This window comes from Cygnus olor, chromosome 11, assembly GCF_009769625.2.
Source record: "Cygnus olor isolate bCygOlo1 chromosome 11, bCygOlo1.pri.v2, whole genome shotgun sequence".
Classification (NCBI taxonomy): Eukaryota; Metazoa; Chordata; class Aves; order Anseriformes; family Anatidae; genus Cygnus; species Cygnus olor.
Window position 1 is genome coordinate 12,755,997 of NC_049179.1, and position 24,270 is coordinate 12,780,266.

At 38.0% G+C, this 24,270-nt stretch overlaps 1 long non-coding RNA gene across 2 annotated transcripts in view; it reads left to right on the plus strand.

Annotated features, from left to right (window-relative positions):
• LOC121076208 overlaps window positions 1–24,270 on the plus strand; it is a 170,850-nt gene that overhangs the window by 91,819 nt on the left and 54,761 nt on the right. For both annotated transcript variants that reach the window (XR_005823388.1, XR_005823389.1), the window contains one exon: window positions 14,844–15,015. This is a non-coding gene — a long non-coding RNA (uncharacterized LOC121076208). The remainder of the gene's footprint in view (window positions 1–14,843; window positions 15,016–24,270) is intronic.

Below are 24,270 nucleotides of genomic sequence, written 5' to 3' on the forward strand. Positions count from 1 at the left end.
TAATTTTATTGATTTTTCTAAGCCAAGCATTCCGTAAATTAGTTATAGTAGAAGGCTTATTGTGGAATGTGATATAATTGGCAACTGATTGTTGATGTAGGAGATTTATGTTGGCCTTATAGTGATAGTTTCTTATAATTGAAAACATATGTGATTTCTAGTGTCTAGACTTGGGAACTTTCCCAGGAAGGGAGTTCCAGGTGGTTATCTAAGCAGAATAGGCCAAATGGCTACCACTTAAATTCTGCAGACATGGGAAGTATGCAAATGCCGCTGGCAAATATAACTATATCATAAATCTACGTTTTAAAATTGTAATATATCCATTTACATCTAATGGTTTGACCGGCTGATTTGTTTTATAGATTAATTTGCAATCTGGTTTTAAAACTTGAAATTTGCTTTCCCTTGATTGCTCCCTAAACTGAAATAATGCAAAATGCTGAGGTGAGAAGTTCTTGATATGCCTGGATGTCAAAAAGTTCTACCTCTACCATGTGCCTGATTTAGTTGGATTAATATGTGTGTTTATCTTGAAGTAGGAAGTAGTTACGCTGCAATATTTATGAAATTAATTCTGTGAAATTTTGTTTAGAATAGCTAAGTTACATGGCACCTTGAGTTTTCATTTGCTAATTGACTAATTTGTGGAAGGGTCTCAGAAAGGAAACGTGCCTGGAAGCTGTACAGCCTAGTAAAACATGTGGTGATTTGATATTGTCCTGATCCCAGTTTGCTTCGAACATGCTCTGCACGTTAAAATATCCCTGGAGAAGGAAAGCACAGTTGGCTATCCCAGCATGAATACTCTGCAAATATTGTTCTGGGACCCGCACAGCCTGTGACTCACAATGAATATTTTCAGCTCTGGTTCTTACTGTACAATAGGAAATACAAAAGAAAATAAGTAATTTGCAGGGGCCTAACACAGTATGACTTGATCATTGTGTTGCTAACAGAGAAAAGAGAAGAGCTACGTTAGGAGAAATGAAAAGTCCTCTCAACTCAGGTTTCAGATGCCAGATGGCTGTTTCTTGTTGTTTTGTTGTTGTTGTTGCTGTTTTGTTGTTTTTTTTCCTTTCTTTTTCTTTTTTCTTACCTGTTAAGATAGCAAAGAATGACATACGTTATCTGGCTCTGCAGCCAAGTGTGTGGTCCAAATTATTTTTACAGAATGCCTGACAAAGTCTGCTTGCTTGCCTGCCCGCCTCAATCATTTTTTCCAACTAATTAGAAAAGTCTGCCAAACATTGTTGGGCTAAGGCACTAATTATTCTCAAACAAATGTTTCAATTTTGTACAAGTTAGGAAGTGTCTCTGGTTTAAATGACTACGTGCCAAGATGCCAGAGTAGTCAATCCACTTTCATTTATCAATATGTCTGGAAGTCCTGGGGGACCAGGGGATAAAACTTGAAAGCACCATTTTGAAGCAAATGGAGGTCTCTGGACTTCCGTGCTTTTTAAGGAAGTAATGCTGTAATACTTATTTTGTATACGTTAGTTTTAATGAGAAGTAAAAGGTCTCTCTTCCTTCTGGAAATGCTGTTTCTTGTGATATTTGTAACTGTGTTGGTCCTTGGATTCTATTGTTTCTGGCATGGAATCAAAGGAAGTTTTGTTAGTCATGCAAGACTGGTCTATCTAATCCTGTCTCAGGTTTTATAGCCCACTCGTTACCACCCTATCTGAGCGTTACAGAAGATGGTCTCTGATGGCAAGAGCACTGGAAAGCCTTTCTTTGTAAAAGTTCAGGTTGAATTTGGCAATCTGAAGAAACTTGTATGGTTTAAAGAAAGCTTGCAGCTAGTTTGCTGAGCAATGGGCCTGAGTCTGGATTCCGTGCTTCCCTACTCAGAAGTAGCAGTCAGCTTCCAGAGCGGTCTCATCCCACCTCAGATCTGGAAATGTTTTGGAAATATTGATTTATCTGGTACAAGGTTCGTAGTCTAATGGTTTGGTGCGTCACTAATGAGATAAGTGCTTCTGATCAGCTGTATGTGTACTGATATGTAATACTTCTGCCATCTGTCTCTCATACTGTTTGCCCTCATCCCCAAAGTTGCTCTGTAAGAAGCAAATAGATTGCCATACTTGAGTCTCTTTGGCTTCTGTTGGATCTGCCCATGTATAATCAACAAAAAGTGTTTCCAAGAACAGCCTTCCTCCATTTCTTGAAAGTGGGGGGATGCATTCTTTTCCAGAATAAAATGTTTATTTTATGCAATGAGATGACAAGAAATTCAACAGTTTATTTCACAGGGATAATTGGAGTGGTTTACTCATTAGCCAACTCTAGTTTGTTTTGTAGATGTCTTAGCTCAACGTTGCTGGATTATTTTTTTTTAATTGTATATTAAGGGGGTGTGGAAAATGAAAGAATTAAACCATCAGAACAGCAGAAGAACTTGGAGCATTTCATTATTTGATTAGGTTCCAGCAGCCACCTGTGCCAAGGAAGAAAATGTGCCTAAGTATTATGGTATTTGTATCCCCTTGAACAGTTATTCACATTAGGGTAAATGGGCAGTCATAATTTGTATTTGAATAATGTTTTTTATGTGTTTTTCTTTTTAAAGCTTCCCCTTCCTTCTTTTAGGGGAAAATATTGAACCTGGTGCCTGATTACTTTGTATCGTTAATTACTTTTTGCCCTGATCTGCACCCACTGGCTTAATTGCCATCTGTCTGTGTAGTGCGTTGTGTGTGAAGTTTTTAAAGAATTTTGAGAAATTATTTGTAAAGAGGAGGTAGACACTGAAAAATGTTGTCTCTGTACAGTGCTGGCAGCTCCTAGAACTGGCTGCATTGCAGGGGTACATGCAGACAGATGATCTCAAGGAAGACGTTGCAAATAAAATATTCCTGGTTCTCAAGTATGATGTAAAGCAACAAAAGACAAATGAGATGTGATTCTCAGGGTGTTCCTCAAAGTTCAATCCATTGTCATCTCTCACACAGCAAGGAAGGTTTTAAGAGAATGGTGTTACACGCTTAAAACTTTATTTTTCTATTTTGTTCCTCTTTTCCTTCTTGTCCATTCTGTGCATTGTTATTTGCTAGATAATTATCCCTGCTGGTTTCAAGGTACTGACTGCCCTTTGTGAGGACATGAATCTTCCTTGTAACATCAATTACCTGGTTTATAACTGGTTATAAGCACTGAATGTATTAGACAGTTGGTAACTTGTTTGCACTTTTGACAGCTGGATATGTGCAGATTCAGCCCTCTTCTGAGGGGTAGGGCAACATGGGGGCGGATATGGATTTGTTCAAGGTGGCAGCTGCTCCCCAAGACTGGTAAGGACCTGGGGGCAGCAAAAATATCAGGTTACCTAGTTATGCAAAGGTTGTGATGAATTCAGGATCCTCAATACTTCTGTGCCATGAGGATCCCCCTGTAGCTGTATAAACTTCTCAGGTCCTGCTTCATCCATTTGAAAGATGCTTTATACATAAAAACACTGCAAGCGTTGTTAGTATAGCAGAGGATCCCATTCCCGTACATCAGTTTTTCTTCGAGCTGTATTCTTCAAATAAAACTTATGCATCCTCTGTTTGCTTTTTGGAAGTGATAAAGGCACAAAAGGAGCAGGATAAATATTAATGTATAACCTGTTATGAGTCATTTTTTTAAGATAACAGAATGGAGTACCCCGAAATCAGCCCCAGTTACAAATGAAATATTAGGTGGAGTATATTATACTCCTTCAGAAACAAAAGAAATTTTTTTTGGAACAGATTCCATTTTCATTTAGGGTAATTCCAAACAGTAAGTAAGGTTGTTGGAGGCCAGAATTTACACCCTGTACTTTAGCACAAGTACTTCTCTCTTCATGAAAATGTCCATAAATGACGTAACTCTCCTTTTTTTTTTTTTCATAAAAAATAAATGTATGGATGCCCTTAGAACATGGTAAGTTCAGCTATGTGTTTTTATGCTACATAATCCCTTGTACATTGAAGATCTTGAGTTTTATGGGAAGCCACAGTTGTTGTCTCTAGTGAAAAGCTATACTTTGTCTGAGAACATTTCCTATTTTGTTTATCTGCTCATGTGAGTTCACAAAAGTGCAATGGAAATCCGGTGGGAGTAGCATTCTGTTGTAGCTATATGACTGTTGCATTATTTTAAATCAAGCAATTTAATGGTATAAAACCTGTTGCTTTTCTTTCTCGTAATGCATTGCTACAAATAAACTTGATTCAGTAGAGACCTGGTTGTACTTCATTTTTTAATTTGCTCTTTTTGGAAGAATCCCTTTGGAACTGTTTTCTGATATCTTTTTTCACGAAAAAAAAAATAATGCACAATTGAAATAATTGGGAGGAAATTTCCAAGTTTGCAAATTTTTCTTGAAATGCAGGTAGCTGAACGCTCTCTCAGCAGCTTGGTAGTTTCCCCATTTGCACATATCATGTAACTAAAAACAAGTTTCGTCTGTGAACTGATTTAATATGGCTTATCATTCATACCTGACCTTTTTGTTTCCTTAATGCAAACTAAAGGACATCCTGATTGAAAGCAAGAGGCTGGGCCCTTGACTGGTTTTATTCTGAGGAGGAAATGTGTCAGCACTGTCCAAGAAACCAGTAAATTGCTCTTTCTGTGGTGTTTGGGCGAGCGATGAATTGCTCTCTCAAGGGTGTCACTAACTCTTAGGTTGTTTCTCAGCGCATCAGTGAAGTCTGTGCATTGCATAAAGTAATTTCCACATGAGAGAAGAGCATTCTCTTATGAAGGTTAGCTGTAAACTCACCCTAAGGGGCACGGAATGCAATGAATGAGAGTTTGAAGTTGTCAGGTACATGATTGCACATAATACTATTCTAATCACACTCCTCACGATGGAAAAAAAATTGGCAGAAATGGAGGAGATTCACTGTTCCAGAGAGAAACACTGGCACTGGACAAGTAGCAGGGATAAATCTTTCTGTTCTCTGATATATTGGTGTGGTTGCTGTTGTGCTTGGCAGAAAGCATTCAACCTAAAAGGTTGTAAAGTTTATAGCTGTTCACACTGTGTCGCCGTGTTATGGAACCCAGTAGGGCACAGCTACAGAAAGAGATTTCTTGAAAATCTTGTCAATATATTTTGTCATTTCATGATTGATTGAACTGCAAGCATAAGCTGTGTATTTTAAGACAACACTTTTTTTGTTATGAAATTACTGTATGAAAACTAGAATCTGCTGCTTGCTATAGGTGCATCATTCTAATCCAGCAATAGTCCTTCCTCCCTTTTTAGTAAGAACGTCTCCGTGTCCCAGCCTATAAGAATGATGCACAGGTTTTCAGCTCAGAACGGATTTGGTTGCAATATATAATTGAGCAGTGGAGTGAGAGAGTTTTTAAACTATGGAGTTGATTTTAAAAGTTGACATTGGCATTAAATGTTCTATATTTGGAGCTCCTGCCTAAGAGGCTAAAATGGACATTTATAGATAGAAATAGTGATCTGAATTCCCCTCGTGGGTTTGGCAGATAGGTTTGAAAGTTGTTTCATTTTTGTGTGCAATTTTCTTTTGGCAAGAATGTGTGGAGAGGGGTGGAGGAGAGGTCAATTTGTCTATGTTTATAGGTGCTGACAAGCTGTCTGAGATTTATTTTTAATTCAGCTTGTTTAAAAATTGCATAGCAGTGTGTTTTTTAAAATACACTATTGCCAAAAATATTTGTGTTAAGTTGTATGTGTATACCATAGCTTTTGTGACAGAAATTGGCTTCATCAATGCATAGTGCATTAGTTAGACAATAGCTGGTTAAATCTGAGCTTCCAAAAGTAAAAAAAAGAAATACATTTTTTTTAAAAAGTGGTGATGACTGAAAAGTTATGCATTCTGTGGTTTTGAGAACTAGCTTATACTTTTACTTATTAATCCAATTAGTAAGGTAAATGCTTTTTGGATGTTTTTTCTCTGATGTGCATCAATTTCAGTGTGAAATTAATGTTTAATGGTAGTTTAAAATATATGTTTTCTAGGTATTTTTAAAAAAGCTGCTTTCAAGGTTGGCAACATTATCGTAAAAGCTCTGGTTATTTCCAAATAAAATCAAATTTATCTGGTTTGAAACAAATTACAAAATAATTTGATTGAAATCTGAAGTAAAGAGCTAACCTGTAAATGTTGTGGTTAGCTCACTTGTTTTCAGCCCACGTGGATTATAACCGGCACGGCTTTATTTGCCATGCAGGTCCTTGGGGAGGGTGAGTGAAGGAGCAGCTCACCCGGACCCTGCTCAGGATCGGAGCCTCCTTCCCTGCAGACTGGCTGAGTGTGTTTTTGCCAACCCTGGGGGGGTACTGGAGCTTTCTGCTGCATGCAATGGTAACTTGTAAGCATAATGTTGATGAAGTGAATTGCTGCGGTACTGTGTTACCAGCCAGATCTTCTCTCAACTGTACTGCATTGATACTGAAATATCAAATAATTGTCAGAGAGTGAGCTAAGACCTGTACAGCAATCCCTGCTGTTTTCACAAAGGCACTCTCTTCCTTAGCATGGCAATTTCAAAAGGCTGTGGGCCAAGCATTGCAACCCAGAGAAGATGTATAATGAAATTCAGTTAGATATTTTTGTCTAATTTAAAACAGCCCAGGATGTGAATCGGTTAACACTTCTGTAGATATAATTAGCCATAGCAGTCTGCACTTAGGTAGCTTTAGCCTCAAATCTTTGGTGCACCTTCTCTTTCTGAAGCAGTGACTCTTCATCCAGAATTTGATGCATCACTTGACCGTGGACTGATCTAAAATGAAAACTTATATTAAGAACAGTGCCAGTAGTAGTAAATGGTTACGTTGCAGGAATCATAGCCAGTTCAAAATTGGAATTTCTGAAAGGGGGGCTGGAGTCTTAATCTCAAACAGCTCTGGAAAAATTGCAGCTCTGGTCTCCACAGGGAAGGAGAAGGGGGAAACATTAATTCAGAAAACATGTGCAGCACTCCACTGTATAAATCTGGAGTTCAAAAATAAACTTTTTTTAGCATGCTTGAAAGTTGTTGCTGACTACTGCCAACTAGAAGATTTAATAAAGAGTTTAACTTTGTGCAGCCCAAGCCAGCTCTGCAAACACATGCTTTCCCGCTGAGATCAGAATGAATATCTAGTGCAGTGTGCAAGAGCCAGACTGTACGAGCAGGCCTGTCTACATGCATCCCTCATCTGACTTCAGTTATTGTTATGGTGGGCACAGTTCCATGGCTGTAATCATTGCAAAGAGTGTGTGTCCAAAGCTGCGCTCCAAACTCTATCATGCTGCTTACATTTTTCAATTATTTTAGTAAGGTCGTTTCATCCGCAAGATCAGGCTGTTTGGTAAATGGACACATTTACCTTCGCAGCTATAAATCTCTTTATAGAAGGTATCTTGTGCTCTCCTTACATATCTTCCAGCGTAGGATTTTATACTTCTTGGAGCTTAGCCCTGGCCATTTTAGAAAAGTCTTGTAATATAAAGAAAACAAATTAATAGATGGTGTAAAAAGTCACATTTTTTGTTAGTTCTTTTTAAGGTGCATTTTCAAATCTAAATTTAATCTTAAATATACTTCAGTCAATATCTTGATGGGGTAGATATGGGAATGGAGTTGAAAACATATTTTTGTTTTCAGCCAAGAATTTGGCTTTTGTCTAGGAATGTGTGCTGGTGAGAGTGTTTGGGAGAACAGCTCATCAGGCTGTGCGTTGGAGTTTGTGTTTTCAGCCTAGACCTTCAGTCTTCTCTGAGAAGGGCCTCGGAGTACTGAGAAATGAGTTTGCTGTGCTTGTTCTGGAAGGGATGAGACTTCTGTAACGTTAAGCAGCACTGATTCAGAGGAAACTTGTCAAGCCATGTCCAAAATCTGTTTAGCCGGATATGTTGTGACTGGGGAAAGTCAATAAATAAAGGAAGGAACCTTTTATACCCATGGCCACATGATCAATCACTTCAGAAGATACCATCTCTGGTTCTATTCCTTCACATAAACACCCCTTTCCAGAGTGGCTTATAGGAGGAATATGTTTTGTTTGTCAGAAGGTAAACAGACTAAAACATTGCCAACCTGTCAAGAAAAGTTGAGGGAAAAGAATGTACCTTCCTGATATTTGGGTATAATGGGACCAGGGGACTTAGGGAATAGCAAGGAGAAGGAGAGTTCTTTTGACTCCTCTGAAAAGCAGATTGAAAAAGAATACTTCAAAATGAGAAGCTATTGGTGATGGGATAGGACATGGGATAGGAATACAGTTGTGCACCAAATCCAAGTTCTGCAGTGATAAGCTCCCTGACTCCTGCTTTGACTAGCTTAGGCTTCTTTTCTTTCTTTTCCTGTCATTCCCTGATTACCAAGTAAATATAAACACTTTGTATTTTCCAGTGAAGATACAAGAACTAATACTCTAGATCCATAGATAAAATTTTGCAAGCAAATGCATTCTAGGATATTGTGTGACTATAGAGAAACAGGTGAAATTAAGCTCCCCTTGCTTAGAAACTGAGTCTTTTGCTTCTTGGAGACTTCTTCTGAAGCCTTACATGAACATTGCTGTTTGTGGTTTCACTCCCTTTGTTTGGTTTATTTTGGTTTACAGTCATGATGAAAAAATGAAATGAAAATAAAAATGAAACAAGCACTAACCAGAGCCAATTGCTCTCTGCATATTTGTGTGAGAGAGAGTATTGAGGTTTGGTTTTATTGTGTCAGTCTCAGGCTGGTTCAAGGAAACAGTTGGCAGTAAGTGTTCTGCTAACAACTAAGCAGTTGCATTAAAGTAACACTAGAAGACTGAGAAACCAAGAAAAGAAATGAAATTCAAATGTAAGAACTGTGCAGTGTTCAGGGAAAAAAAAAAAGAGAGAGAGTGTTTACAGATGCTGGTGGCTTTGCTGCTTATTCTTGGAGCTCCAACTGTGTGTTGCTGGGGGGAAAAAAAAAAAAGAAAAAAACTTGCCATGAGGAAGTGTTTTGGATGTGAACTAGAGTGTTTTGAAATGCCCATCTTGTAAAAGTTTATAAGGACAGCAGGGAAACCTGATAGCTGAAGTTTCAATGAATAGCCCCATTTGGCAATTATTCCCAACAGAAACCAATGCCCCAGGAATTTTGCTTGGCACAGCCTACTACAATTTTTGTATGGCATGACTTTAGCTGTGTAAAATCCACCTAGGAAAAAGTGGTTTTAAGATTTTAGCTATTAGCTGTAGGGTTGAGGGTACTGGGGTGTGGAGAGTCTGGCTTAGATTTTTAGCTGCTCTTCTGTTTTCATCTAACCCCAGACTGTTTTGTCCTAGAAATGTGAATTCCCAGAGTCATCTCACTTAACTGAGCTGTTAAATTTAGGATTGTAAATGTCCTAGATTCTCAATATAGTCAGTGAGATATGAGTATCTCCAAAGGGTAATTTGACCCCTCCAATAGCTGAATCTGCCCCTGAGGGTAACTCTTCTTTGCCTTTATGGTTGCGAGAAGTCCTTAAGACTTCGCAATTTATGTGCCTAATTTATGTAGCTATGAGTGTGAGGATTGTACCTGAGCAAGTATGTCTTACCTAGCTTTTCTTCTTTAGGCAAAATGCCTTGTGGTATTTTGATACACAAAAATTTGTCTTAAAATGCCTGAAAAGAGATTGCTTCTGACGCTGAAATTCTGGCTTCAGCTGCTAAGCTAAGGCAGAGTGGGGCAGGATAAAGGAAGGTGGCAACAAATATTTTCCAGCAAATATTATCCAGCACATAAACATGGGAAGTGCACAAACCTTAGAGATGGGGAAAGATGCCATAAGTCCTCCAGTTCTGCAGAGAGATGGAACAGGGAAGTTGCTGTCTGGCAGCTGAAGTCAAAAGAAATTGGGGAGGCAGAGGAAGATGTGATGCTGTCAGAGCACAGGTAAAAGGATGATAGAAATGATGTCCTCAGTGCTGAGGACAGAACACACAGATCCTAGAGAGATACTGTGCCCATTGAGGAAAGGGGTCTGCTGTAAAAAGCGTTAAGGGTTATGAATGATGTTCTCAGTGTTTTCCCCCGTTAGAATAAAATCAATGGTGCTGCCTCATTTTGAATGCTTTGTGCGACTCCAACTGTCCCATCTCAAGAATGGTGTGATGGAAGTTGTAAAAGTGCAAGAGAAGGTGACGTGATCAGAGGGATGCGATGGCTTCTGTGCAAGGGAGGTTCCAGTAACCTAGTTTTTTTTTTTTTTTACAGTTTCAAGAAAAGGTGACTAATCAGGGGAAGCAAGATATATCGGAGCTACATAAAGTCAAAGTGATATAAAGAAAGTGAAAAGATAGTGATTATTTATTATTTCTCACTATACAAAACCCAAGTGAAATTATCAGGCAGCACATAATTAAATTACGGAAGCTATCGCTACAGGATGTTGCAGATGCCAAAATAGAAATGGTTTCTTAAAGTGATTAGATAAATTCATTTAAGAATAGTTCATAAAGAGCCATTAAAGACACTGATGTGGGGCCAGCCTCCAGCTCAGGAAGTTTCTAAACTGCAGGTTTGCTTAGAATTGGCAGGGCATGCCTTATGCTTGTCCTGTATTCATACCCTTTCTGTAAGTATCCGTTTTGGCTGTTATCAGAGACAGGATACCAGGCTAAATGAATCTTTGGTGTAACCCTCTGTATGGCTTTCTTCTTGCTAAAACACACAATAAAGGTCTGCATTAAGTATCTGCGCTGCAGACCGGATGCAATTTAGCTCTGAGAATTCTAATTTCTGCATATGATATTATTCTTTCATTTATAGTGTTACTTAAGCACTTGCATAAAAAACAATCTAGAGGACTAAATCCAGTGGTACAATTATGTGTCAGTTCCCAGTGCGCTCTCCTGCTTAATGTTCTACATATGCTACGTCGCTACTGGCCCATATTATGTGTATGTTAATCTGGTCTATGCAAATTATCTTTCCGCATTTCTCTGTAGCTGTTTAATAAGAACACTGACCTAGGTCAATTACCTTTAATTATCTAGGAGGTTTCTTTTTAGTGTTAGTATAACCTTGGAAAATTATTAACTAATATGTAGACCCTTGTGTATAGGTCTCATTGAAGGCTGTTTCTACTAGCAATTAAGAAGTGAAATGTAATGGAATTGCTACTATCTTTTTGGAATTATTAGTCACATCAGTCAAAATACTTTTCACTCCGGCCCCCATTGCTCTAACTTCTTTAGAATAGCAATGTTTGTAGTTTCCTGCTGAAGTAGTGCTGAGAGCCAGAACCAAGCAGCAAGCACAGTGGGATGCTGTATGTCTTCTGTAGCTTTTCTAGGGTTTGCCCTAAGAAGAATTTCATACCCATGTAACAGTTGCTAGCAGGACAAGAAGCTTTTGTTTAATATTCAGCATGCAAACTGATTTCTAGCTTAAAGTTTGGGTGGCATTTCCTTTGAATGTAATCTGTTGGGGAGTATCTGCCTTTCCCTATGTATGTTTAGTATATGTGGGTTAGTAGTCCCACCGGTGCAAATTAAATGAGTTCTGTCAGTACCCATTTAAAGTTTTATTTGTAGTAGACCCAGTGAATTGTTGTGGAAAATTGCTCATACAAACTTGGAGTCATACAGGTGTATTTACTGGTGCATTTAATGGGTTGTTTACAAGCAAATTGGATGAAATATGCAAAATTTGACACTCCTGCTGAGGTAGAGGGGGATTCCAAAGTCTTAAAAATACAAGCAATAAAAGTCTGAATATTTTACTTTTGTCAAAGTAACAGTTAAGTATTATGACTTCCTGGGCTCTTTAGATTCCCATGATGCCAGCTGTGTGTTCCAAGAGTCTGGAAAGCATGCAAATCCTTGAGTGCTGTAATAATCTTTTGTTGGTGTGAGTGAACCTCATATTGACCTGAAACTCTCAGAACACCCAGCTTCCAGGTGTTTGGCCCCAAAACTATAGGATCTATAAGTGTAGTGCTGTTTGCACGATAGGGTGATCCTAGAGTTTAAGGCCATGGGAACCTAAGCCTTTGCAGGCTTATTCTCATTTCAGCCTTCATTCTCATTCCTGTCATCCTGTTAAAGCGGGGACAACCACTTTTATGGGCCCTCTATGCAGGAGCAGGACTGTGCTTTGTGTGGAAACAGGTTTTCTCTTTTTTAATTCTTAGTTTTATTTGTTTTGATTATGGGTGTGTATTGTCCTCTCATCCTTTCCACCCCCACCTCTGGAAGGGTGGAAGGGTCCTTTCTAGAGATTTTTTATTCACATATAGCATTCGCTTTTGAAAATTTTGGAAAGCTGCCAAGCCAAAGAAAACACTTCTTGTACAGTCTTTTCTGAACATGCAGGGAAACCTTGCAGAGGCTTTAAAGCTGCAAAGTATTGGAAAAATCAGGGACATTTGTAGTATTTGTATAGTGCTACAAATGTGGTGAGATATGAAAAGCTGTGATGGGGGGAAAAAAATCTCTTAATTTGTCCTATTCTAGAGAGAGTGCTGTGACAAACATGAAGAGAGCAACTGCTGCCCAGAGAACGGAAGTGGGTTACAGCTCGGAGGCAATTTGCAGGGGAAGGAGAACATGAGGTTTGATCAAATGCCAAATTAATTTGTTGCAAGTTCGCTTGTGTAAATAGACATCATCTAAGACCTCCTAGTGTGTCATTAGAAGGGTAATATCAGACATGTCTTACAGATGGGAAAACTGACGAATGGAAAGATTAAGTGACTTTCCTATGGTGTAAAAACAGGTCACTGACAGAGCTGAGAGAAGAACTGAAGCTTCTGGAATCCCATATTTTTCCTCTGTTGGACCATGTTGTCTCAATTACAGGGATGAGAACGCTAAGAAAACCAAGCCTGGGGTGCTGTTTGCCTCCAACATCATTGCATTGGTTGCATGCTATTCTTCTAAGAGAACTACTTCAAGAATTGCAGCAGAAGAATGTGCTTCTAAAAGCCATTTTGATGAAATCCCAAAACTAGCAACAGCAAGCAAACCTTTCTCACTTTCCAGCTTGATAATAAACCTCACCAGTTGACAGTTTATTTTCTATCCAACAATCAAGTCTTGACTGAAAGAGCACTTGATTCTTGAGTAGGCAATAACAAGCGTAGGCATGGAGTTGTTGCCACTTGTGCTTTCATTTCAACAGAAAAGTAGAAAACCAGATTTGCTGAAAATGAATTGAAATGTTTCCCTTAGCCCTCTTCTCCATGTATATCTATTTTCTGTTCAGTTTTCTTAAATGGCATTCACAGAAGCTGACAAAGATCCCCGCTTAGATTTTTGTCTTTTGGCTTTTCACTTTAGGCTTATATAACAAGGTAAAAGACTTGTCTTTCTTTCTAGCTTTTATAATGAGGTAAAAGACTTGATTTTCAGTCCAGTTATGGAGGTGGTGAACAGAAGAAGTGAATATTAAATAGAAGTGTTAAATTGAAGCTGTATGGTTCACATAACCTGACTATATGCAGTGAACTCAAATGAGCTGGAGGTCAGTGAGCAAAGCATAAAAACATGCCCATGGAAAATTTGGTTAAATCAGGGGATGTATCACCTCGCTTGTGTGTTTATAGTATCTAGAGGAGGAGATAACACAGAAATTGAGGATTTGACTGATGTATCTGTTTTGAAGGCAAAATAGGACTGCTGTGGGGCACTTTTCCATTCCTATTCCTTGCAGCATTAGTCCATTCCCAGAGCTATGTTTCAAGAAAGACTACGACATAGGTATGCTTGCTAGCTTGGAGCTCTGGGGGGTAGGAATTGTTAGTTTTATACAAAGACTGGAGCACTGAAGCATTGACCTTGATTTGGATCCTGAGGTGTTACCATATAGAAGTTTTCAGTGCGTAAAGGAATAGGATTATAGAATTACTGCAAAATGTTCCCATGCATAGCACCATACAAGCTACTATGAAGAAAATTAACTCTATCCCAGCCAAAACCAGTATAGCGTGTCATGTCCAGGGAGACATCTGGTATATTCCCATTCATCGGAGTAAGATAAAGCCATTGGCAGCTACCTCACAAAGCTTCCTTTCTTAAAACTACGTATTGTATTTCATAGGTTAGCTAAAGGAAACTTTTTTTCTCAATTAGTATAAATCACCATGGCTTCATTAATTCCTTAATAAGGTTCCTTTGCATCAGGTGTTGCTACCACCCCAGAATTTCTGTACTGTTTGAGTAGAGAGAGAGAACCTTTAAATCCCATCCTTCATTAGAGGAAAGCTCTTTTTTCCTTTGTTACCCTGCATAACAGCTGGTAATACAAGAAAGTGGTCTACCATCCCCCCCAAATTCTTTGAATTCTGCTTCTAAAGCTCTTCTTTGAATCATATTTTCTAACATCTCTTGGGGCTTTGGGAAAAAAAAAAAATCATTCTCTTCAGCATTGCACAGACATTGACTGGGAAATCTCTTTATCAGTGGTTTAAATCAAAAGTAATTTTTTTTCTCCAGAATCCATTTTAGTCTCCTGTACTGCTGTTTCTCAGTGTGAAAGAATCTATTTAACTGCCTGCTTTTTGGATGGCTTTTAATGTTGTTTTTAGATTTATACAAGGGGTATTTTGCCAATGAGTCTCTTCATCTTTACCACTAGAATGATTTTTAATGGACATCCAGTAGTTTCATACTAAGTAGTTTCTTTCAGCTTTATTCTCCCTAGGGAGGAATGCACTGAATGGCTGGAAATGTCAGCAGCTGCATTAGTCGAAGCAGTTTAGCTGCTGCCACCTCCTAGATAAATCTTGCCCTTTTTCGTTTCTGTGTTTCTGACTGTTTCCCTCAAAGTAAGACAGCCAAAAAAACTTCCTGTCTGGCATAATACAGATTAGGAACTAAATTAGCTGCTATTATAGATGGGCATTTTTCTATTGATTTCAGGGTGAAATCCATTAAAACTGGCAGAAAAGTTGCCTGCATTTCCGTAGAGTCGATGAAATCAAATAGAAATATGAAGCTGAGAAAAAGGAAGGAATGTGTGCGGCTGTGTGAAGTAGAGTCGAGCTCAGCCATTGGAAAGTGGAATGAGGACCTTGCCTGCCTGTCAGAGAAGGTAGGTACAGCATGGGCACTGCCACTCCTCTTGGCTATCGCTTGACACACAGATGAGATTTAACAAGGAAGCAAATTAGCCAGGATACTCATCCTGTCCTTCAGAGCATCTGATCATGGGCCTGGTTGGAGGCTGGAAATGAATTCAGTGAACCTTTGGTACCGTGCAGCCAGGCATTGCCTGTCTTGCCCTGTTCATAAGCTGGTGAAGTTGGCACTGCAGTTGCTGATGGCTTAGTCGTGTATTTTGTCTGAAAATGTGTAGAGCCAAGTCTTCTCCCAGGAGTAGAAGTTGCTGGTAATAATTCTTTTACTTGTCTTCATTCATATACATGTTGCAATGATTAAAAATAGCAGCTAGATGGCTGGAGAAATTCTCCATGTAATAAAACACATCTGCCAATGTATTTTGCAAGTTGGCCTGTCAGGAAAAGTCCATAGTCTTAAATATGCTTGCTTTTTTTTCATGTTAAGTGATCAATAAATTCAGAGTTCTGGCTGTATAATTCATTATGTTACCTGGAGGCATCACAGGTTGTGCCTCAGAGTACTGCTGTGGATCTGTCCTACATCCAAGGTCCTCAAAGAAAGGAGAGATTGTGCTTTAGACCAGTAGAATTACATTAAATGTATACATAGCTGCTTGATTACAACTGTGATCTTGTGTTAAATGTTCATGATACTTAATACTGGAGCCAGCATATCCCACAGCTGTGCAGTTGTTTGCAGTGCTAAAAATCAGGATTTTAGGAAAGTGATTGTATGTCTTGAGTCATCAGCATGGATTAGCCCCCAGAAATATTTTTTAGTGTAATGGGTTATCAAACTTTATGGTTGCTTTCAGAATGTGTGTTTTTACTGCTTCGTGGTAAAAAAACTCTAATTTGAAACTATTTTTTTGAACTACTAAGGCACAGTGACCACCTAATTGACAGGGTGTTGTTAATGAGAACACTGGAAGGCTTTTCAAAAATCTATTGTAACTGTTTCTGAGTTAGTCAAGCAGCCAGCCTGACAAGTTTGTTCCAGTTAGGAGAATTTGGTGCTGGAGACAAATGTCTTTCATGAAATCCTGTTTACTTATAGAGATGTGCCAAGCACCTTTTCCCTGAGCATAGGAGGATCAAACAACAGGAGATTGTTTTCAGCTGGTACTCAGACCCAAAAGCTCTGTCTAGGATTTTCTCAGTGCTGCATCCCACATTTGCCCAGCCTGCATCTGGATATCCTTTATAAAAATCTGTTTGTATGTGGTGTTTCTGCTGTCCTCTTAGTCACACCCACGCACCAGTCAGACAAATCTTCTTTTGCATAATTCAAATTCCTGCTTTGGCCTGTGACAAGCTGTATGGTAGGATCAAGGCTGTTTATATATTTTTTAATAAAGGAATTAGACTATGAATTGTTTTTTAAAGAAAGTGTATTGGTTTTTGGTTATAATAGCAGCTCCCATAGTCTATTCTATAGGGATATTCCTTTTTTTAAGCAATGATAAAATAGATATTATGTGGACAAGCCCTAAGCAAGCACCTCTCTTGCACAGGGAGCGTTCTAGAAGTAGGATACTCCCTGTGGCTGTGGTTTTCTGTGAGCATTAGGAGGATTGTCATGTGAATTGCTTGTTTAGCAATTTTTGAGTTCAACGTCTGTATTCATCATTGTCTTAGAGTGAGTGGGTGTTTCTTAGCTTTGAGAAAATGCTCTGCTGTTCATCCCATCAGTGTGTGAAATATTAAATGCAAGCAGGGAGGCTCTGACTCCAGGTCAAGGTCCAGAAATACTCTGAGTCAGAGAAGTGTCTCTGACAGAATTCTTACCCTCCTGTCACCTTGCTCCTGGGAACAGTAGTTGATCACTGGCCAATACAGCAAGTGTCTGGGCTGCAAGGAAAGTGAGAGCTGAGGCTTGCTGACCTCTTCCTGTGGAAGGGAGGAGATGTTCGGGAGCAGGGTTGTTCCTCCTGGGAGGAGATGGCTTTGCAGCAGTGTGGATGGAAATCCAGGTCATTTGCTGCCATTCCTGTTTTCCTTCAGTTACGGTTTCTACATACTGTCTGGGTATGCCATTGTTTAGTACTGATATTGTTAAATAGTATTCCCCTGGTTTGTACTACCTGTGAACACTTTTTGTCAATCTGCTTCTTGGGGAATAGAGCTGCTCTGTGGATGGTCAGACTGAGAAAAATGTTTGCAACATAGAGCAAACACCTAAGGCTATGGTTACCTGCCAAGTCATTGTAGAGGACCAGGAATGTGTGTATGCTTGCTTGAGTGTTTGTTTCAGAGGTGAATTTTATTGAACTTTCTCTTTTCAGCACTCAAGCTACAAAACAAATGAGCCAGAATTCTTAAGGAGGTGATGATAATACTAGTATATTGTCTAGAAACTAGCTAGTTCAGGTTGTGCTTCATTATTTACAAATCCCAGGCATATTTTCATACAATTTGTACAAGCAGCATAGTGCACTTTTATCATGTTCCTTCCCCAGACCATCTTTCCTCCTTATCTAAATGTCCCCAGATTCTTTCATCTCTCTCTGGGAAGCAATCAGATGGTTATGGAAATCCAGCAGGCAGGACGAGTCTTTCAGTGGTGCTCGTGACTCTGAAGACAGGATTCTATCCTGCATAGAGCAGCCCTTGGGCAAACTAAAAGACCACCCATTTGCAGGACCAGAATTCAAGTTTCACATTGCTTTTTCTCGGCACCCTTAAGCAGAAACAGACAAGGCACAGGGCTGAATTTGCTGCTCCCATACATACTTAAGGATAACTTACTTTTGGAATATCAGATTTGCAATAACCTAAAGCCATTAGGAATGGTTCATGAACATTCAGGCATGCATATATAATTCATGCTAACTGAATACATTTATGTGCACGCTTGTAAAACGGAAACAGGTTGCAACTTATTAGTGGAATAAATGGAATTGCTTCTTTATAGCATGTTTTATGCTTCTCTCTAATTTAAAGCTAGATCATTGAAATATAAAATTGGCTGATAATTACAATAAATATTCCTAGAATGTTTCTACTTTCCAGCTTATACATAATCTTTGTTTCTTTTTTAAGCGTTTTTTTCTCTTTTGGATTGTTCAATATATACTATGAGGTTTTCAAATCTATGCTTGTGGGTAAATAGCTTCTAAATGAAGGCTTGAGGGAAAATGTCAAGTTTTACCTGAGTTAAATTATTTTTACTGGAGATTCGATGGAAGGACTGAATCCACTTCAAAACAGCTGTTGCTCTTAGCTAAATTCCTCCTATATTATTAGATAGCTTTACCAATATTATGTTACTAGAGTGAGTTGGGGAGGGATGAAAACAAACAAACAAAAAAAAAGCATTTTCTCATGTTGTATTGAGTAAGAAAGAGAGTTGAAATGGGAGGTTGTTTCTTTTTCATGTGTAAAAATATCCTGTATTTTATGATCTTAATCCTCAAATGGAATAACTCTCAGCTGTACTTTTTGATGTTCATGAAACAATGGAACAGCTCATGCACAATATGTCATTAGACTCATAAGGCTGATTGGTTTGGGGAAGTATGTACATCCACAGCTCTACTAAGAGAAACACACAGGCTTTCTTAATATTGTTTCTTCATAGTGTTTAAGAATAAAATTTTTGTGTGGCTCTGTTTCTGAGCTGTATTGCAGTCAAAATAATTAGCCCTATACTCAAGAATTAATGTGGATCTCAGCGCTCGAATTTTTAGCAGACTAATAAGCAGACATGTAAGTGAATCATTATCACGGCCTCTACAGGACAAGATGGGTGTGGAACTGAACATTTGCAAAGGTCTTAGCTGGTATCTGAGTCTTATGACCACAATTTAAGATCTTAGTTTAAACTTTTATTTTTATTTAATTGAAAGAAATAAAAACCCCAGTAGACATTTCTGATTTAGTTCTGATCAGATAGATTCAGATCATAATGATTTCTTTATTCTTATTTCAAGAAAAAAAATAAGGTATGACATGTTCATTATTTGTTCTTGATAAGTTAACTGCTATATATTTTGTGATTAAAAACCACGTGGAGGAATGCGGTTGCAAAACCACAGCTTTTGCACAGAGAGCTAGCTAAAGTTAGAGCAATTGGAATTACTGCTATTGATGTATTTTTTTATTGTTTTTCCTCAAAGTGAAACAATTATAAATATTAAATCTGTAAATATTGATATAAAATATAATACTGTTCTTATATTTAAAGGAATGAATGCATGAAGTTTTTTATCTGCCCTTATTTTAATGAGTTGAAACACCAAAGGAAAAAAGAAACAGAGGAGAAAATTCTGTGGATTTTTTGAGATTCTGTGTCAGATGGAGCTTTGCCTTTTCCTTGTGCCAGGTTTCATTTTCAGTACTTCTCTTTCCTCCTTAGAATGAAAATGTTAACTAACGCTTCCTCCCTTACTTAGTCCAGCTTTATCAAAGTCAACACCCAAAGTTCTGTACTACACAGCTCTCCTTTTTAGAAATGTTCCAAAACATTCTGTTGTTATTTTTGTCTGACAGAAATCTATATGTCTTACAAATGCTTTCTTGTGTTGTATTAATGAAGGCAGCTAACATGGCTACTACGTGGTTATGGTGGACAGGAGACATGAATGTTTACAGAAGTGCTGAACTTTGAAGGCTGGCTGTGGCATACTACCTAACTAGTAATCATTGCAATAATCACCCTAGTTTTTCTATGTCAAATTGGTTAATAACAACCCAGGATTACACGGCCGTGAGACTAATGTCTAGGTCAGACTACTCAGAATGGTTAGAATTTTAAATCCCTTACATTAATCCGTTTGGTGTATATCATGAAAGTATAGCCTGTAGCTGTCAAATTACATATGCACTGTGAGTGTAGTCTGTTTAAGTTCAGGACTTAGCATCATGTATTCCAATTCAATTTATTTTTATATCTCATCTTTCACACAGAGGGTCTGAAAATGCTCAACAGTGAGAGACAGAATAATGAGATAATGCTTTACAGAACCGTGTAAAGTGTCTTGCATATATAGAAAGCAAGGCAGAGGTTGGATTTCAGTGAGAGAAGACAGTTGCAAATTAAAAGCAGTGGTAGTATAAATACAGAGCAATTCTGATAGATGAGACTTTGAAGGGTGTATGTTACTTATGGGAGGAATAACACAAGGATGGAAAGGTAAAAATGGCATGATAACCTCTGCCTGAAGATGAACTCAGAAAGTTGCTGAGGGGCTTTGAAAGGACATCAGGATTCAACTGTGAACAAATGTAAAAATGAAAAAAAAAGATGTTAAGGTTCATTTTAGACAAAATTAATCCTGGTCTGAGCAAGAGTTACAGTGATGTTATAGAAATAGGGGGAAGCAGGGGGGAGGACAGCGGATGGAATCAATATATATGAGTGTGGTGAGATGACTAGGTATCTTGGATTGAGTGTTTACTCCCAGATTGTTTCACATCTAGGACATGATACTTTTCCCATTTCTCCCAATATGCAATATCCAGCATTCCAAAATCAAAGTGAGAATTCCCCATTGTGGGATTTAATCTTTTTTTTTTTTTTCTTTAAGACACTGCCTTTCCTGGACTGAGTCTCATGAATTGTAGTAAGGAAGTAACACTGAGTTCTTATTTGAAGACAGTAGCAGTAGAATCAGGGAGAATATTCAAATTGCTCTACAGGAAAATCAATGTAATTTAGATTCACGTTCCTGAACCACCTTAGTTAACTTGTACAAATCTTCTAATGTAGACCAAATTTGGGTTGAGGACTACAAATACGTTTACACTAATTGCATAAAATTGATGGGCCAGGCTGAAACAAGCATAGATCAGGAAAAAAAAAATTATATATATATATATATATATATAGTTAAAAGCATAGAGCCTTAAGCAGTAAAGAATGGAGATGATACAAAACCAGAAAGTAGTAAAAAGCTTCAAATGTTTTTTGTTCTTTGAGGACAGCATCAAAGACAGATTGTTGGAAGGTCTGGGAAGGACAGACTAAAAACCAGTGCTGCCTTAGGAGAAGAGAGAATAATCCGTGTCCAATAATAATTAAAAAAAAAAGTAGGGATTCAAAGTGAGGGGGACGGTATTTGGGAAGAGGATATCATCTCATCTTCATTGAATTGTCAGAGAAATAGGCAATGAGAAATGAAATGGTGATTAGGTAGTTAAGGCCTTTTAAGGTTGTGAGTAGAAAGAGCCAGTGAAGGAAATCATGAAAAGCGAGGGATGGAGAAAATGGAATAAGAACAGGATGATATAATGGAGAAGAGACTGAGATTTAAGAGGATTCAGTGCTACCTACTGTAGTTTAATTATATTATACCATAATTATATTAATTACTTTTCCACTTCATGTTTTAAGGCAAACTGTTATGCTAATTCTAGAAGAAAAAAATAAAGTTGTCTCTCTCGAATAAACAGAGTTTTTAGAAGGAGACTGAGGTTTCTGAAGAGATGCAATCAATCCATTGTGAGCAATGAGTAAGTGGATGGATCTCTCTGAAGAGAGGTTGGATGCAGCTCTGGGCAGCCTGCTCTAGTGGTTGGCAACCCTGCCCAGAGCAGGGGGATTGAAACTAGATGATCTTTAAGGTCCTTTTCAACCCAGGCCATTCTATGGTTCTATGAAGAGGAGGTAAGTCCTGTTCCAAATACTTCCAACTGACTGGTTGGTCTTTGCTGACCTTCACTCAGCTTCTGGAAAGACTTGGCTTTAGAAGGTAACCTCAATCTGATTTGATGAGATGTATAGCATCTGTACATAGTTTTCTGCAAATTTTTGATACACACCTTAACGTGTTATAAGATTGTATAGTGTGCTATAAGATTGAATTACAGCAGTTGCTTTACGCCTAAAGAGCCTTTTATATAAATGAACTGGCTGGAAATCTTAGACAATTGTGATTTTTTCCAGAGATGAATTTGTCATAGGACTACAATATGACTAGTTATTAAATATTGTTAATATATTAACTACTAATAAAAAAGTCAAACTGTTTAATGTCATTATGATTTTTAAAAAAATGACCCTTAACATAAGTCTTGACATAAATTATAATTGTTTACACAGCCCTCCCAGCAGTCTACTAAATGCAGCTTGCCACTCAGAGTTTTATAGCTGTTCTGCTTGAGACAAACTATTCTTTTACATGTAGTACTGGGCTGTAATGCAAATTATCACTATAACAGGACATAAATAAACCCTGTTTTTTGCTTCTTTTAATTATATCACATATGTTATAAAAATAGAAAATATTTGAAAAGCTATCATCTCACATGAACTGGGCAATCTTTCACATTTTCTCTATCTCTTTTATCAATAGTTTTCCCCTAGTTGTTTTAAAATGTTAGCGTGATATGAAAGGTTTCATATTTAAAAGATTTCATCACCTTTAAAGGACATTAAATGGCTGAGCTTAGTTGAACACGTGCACTTTCTGCTCTGTGGGGTGGTTAATAAAATATGAACTTAGCACACAGTCTAATATTGATTTCTCTGGGAAAGACTGGATTGGTATTAGGTAATGTTGTTTCATATGGACAGCAAATGACTTAAAAGACCTTCTCAGCTTTTTGATATTCACACTGTACTTTCAGCACATTCTGCAAATATATCTGTACATTCTCTGTCTGACCAAAAGTAGTGTACCTGATACATGTCAGAAAGTTGGTCAGCATTTGCTTTGTCTCTCTTTGAAATGCTTAAAGTCATCTTTTGTAATTTAGGGGCTTGGTTACAAAAAGCTGCGATATAGCCTCTGATATTCAAATAAGAATGCCCTCAAACAACACAGCTATGACTTTCTTGTCTTCCTGAAAGAGAGTTTGATAATGTTTGGTCTGTCTTCTGGGGAAAGCAAAACCTTAGCTTTCTGTTCCCTTGCATTGCTAGTCCAAGATCCAAGCTGTATTTCTATAAAAACATGAGCAGGTTCAGGAAAGTGTGAGGGAATACTTAAAATTTCATTAATGCTAGGGCTTGAGAGGGAACTTAGAAGATTTGTGTTAACTTCCAGAGAATGGAGGGTCAGTTTTTCAGTATCCATTGATACTGAATTTTTCCTAAGCAATTCTATGTTTAAACCATCTCGTCAAAGGACCAACTATAAACAATTCTTCTTTGGTAATGTCATCTCTTTACTGAGACTGTAAGTATGCTGTGCAGGGTAAGGGACCATATAAATGAGAATTTCTATTATTTTTGGAACCTCGCAGTTTTGCAGTGAGCCTCAGCCACTATTAGGGTAAAGTGGTCATATAAAAGAAATGTTTTACCAGTGGATAATGAAAGCCTAGCAGGACAAACAGGATGGAAATGTGAGAGTTTGGAGATCTGCTCAGAGGTGAGTGGGTTATAGAGGGCTATAGTTAAGATGGGGATAAATTTTGGCATTAGGGGTACCTGTAATTTTGTAAATAGTGGGCTAAATAAATTCCCTCAATAAAGTCTGGGCATCAGTATAAAGAAGCTATTAGAGCTGAAACGATGGAACAGATCTAGTAATAATTGAAAGAGAATCTTCAGTTTGTGTTCAATAGCTATTAGACCAGATCCTTTCTGACTTCAAAACATTTGACTGTTCATTTCCCAAAGGGTCTGCTTCATAAGCTGAAAAACTCCGGTATTTTTGTTTTCTTTGTCATGTAAATGAGCATGTTTGGAGTCCTCTTACATGGGATTCTTAAAAACATGAAAAAGATTTTCAAAATATCAAATCAAAACACCTAAAAATGAAACAAAACAAACATAAAAGGCCTAGATAACACCCCCCCCCCCCCCCCCCCCCCCCCCCCGCAGCTGGGAGGCCATTGTGGAAGTATAAGGAGTGCAGAACCACATCTTTTTTCTTGGTAATATTCTAGTAATATCCTCATTGACTTTTTCACTGTACTTGTATTTACTGTATATTTATTATATATCTGCAGTGCGTAATGTAATGCAGAGTTTCTTTTGCCCAGATGCAGGTGTAGTTAGAGCCCCCAGATAACATTTATCCGATCAGAACTTTGCTGAGCCCAAACCTTTGCTGAACCTGATTATTTTCCCTCTAAACTGAATGAAGTAAACATGCTAAATTTTTTAAGCTCCTTTTCCTTAAAGACTCAGGACTTAAATCAGGTTCATCAGGTTTGTTGCTTTACATGTGAAGATTAGGATTGGAGTTACTTTGAATATGAAAAACCTATGGATAAAAAGCTGACATATTGGAATTGGTTTAACGATTGGCAGAATTCTGTAGGTAGTAACTTGGTCC